Source organism: Neomonachus schauinslandi, chromosome 1 (assembly GCF_002201575.2).
Source record: "Neomonachus schauinslandi chromosome 1, ASM220157v2, whole genome shotgun sequence".
In the NCBI taxonomy this organism is placed as follows: domain Eukaryota; kingdom Metazoa; phylum Chordata; class Mammalia; order Carnivora; family Phocidae; genus Neomonachus; species Neomonachus schauinslandi.
Window position 1 is genome coordinate 13,885,076 of NC_058403.1, and position 1,202 is coordinate 13,886,277.

The following is a 1,202-nucleotide window of genomic DNA, read 5'->3' on the forward strand; positions in this document are numbered from 1 at the left end:
GGAGCCCCTCTGTATCTCAATCAGCTCTGTCCTAATTATCAGAGGGGTGAGGACACAAAATCTTTGTATTACTGACTTCATCTGCCTTGATAAGAAATTCAAATAAGGAAATTGGATTTTAATACAAGCAAACCTAAAAATGAAATAATTTTTTTATTCATTCAAAATGTTTCCTTTCTAAGTATGTGTCTTTGTGAGTATATTGTTGTGAACAAAATATATAAACACATTATTGTGACAAAATGTTATTTAGTGTCCTTCTTGGTAGAAACATTAGCAGACAGATCTTGACTATATCAGTGTAATTTTTCCCATACATAAAATGGAATTTTCACTCTGGAAATGTTATACAAATATTGCTATTGTCTCTCCAAATTGGACCAAATCTAATCTTTAACTACTATGGGTCATAACTGCACTGATTGGTGGAATTTCCCATCAATTAGGGGGGAACAGTTCTTTGATATTTTGTTACTCTCATACGTTTCTTTACGTATAATATCAAAAATTTTCATATGGGAAAATGTCTAGTTTTGTTTTTCTTTTTTTAAAATAATTATTTATTTATCTGAGAGAGAACAAGAGCAGTGGGGAGAGGGAGAAGCAGACTCCCCGCTGAGCAGGGAGCCAGATGTGGGGCTCGATCCCAAGACCCTGGGATCATGACCTGAGCTGAAGGCAAATGCTTAACCGACTGAGCCACCCAGGCGCCCCTAGTTTTGTTTTTCAATAAAGCTAGTAACTTTCACAATAGGTAGTGCTTATCATAAATATTCATTTCTCTCCATCATTTGCATCTTCTTGTGAATATATGTGTGCATATGCGGTGGAGGGAGGGTTGTGAGGGGGAGAGAGAGAGACAGAGAGACAGAGAGACAGAGAGAGAGAAATACTGCTGCCCTTCTGGCTATTGAACTGATGTGGCAAAACAGGCAAGTCATGGCTAAGGATTTCTCCAATGAGCGTCCGTGTAAAAGTATTTTCATGTGCAGCTCGAAGAGCTACTATGCTCTGCATTAATCTAATGTAAGTCTTATTAGAGGAAAATTCAGTGTTTGATCCAGGTTAAAAACAGTAACACTATTGTCCATCAACTATTGTATTTTCTACTGCAATTTCCTCTGTACTGAGAGTCTACATTTAAACATGTGCTTCTATACAGATATAATTCCACCCCTGCATCATGTATTGGTACTTCTTCT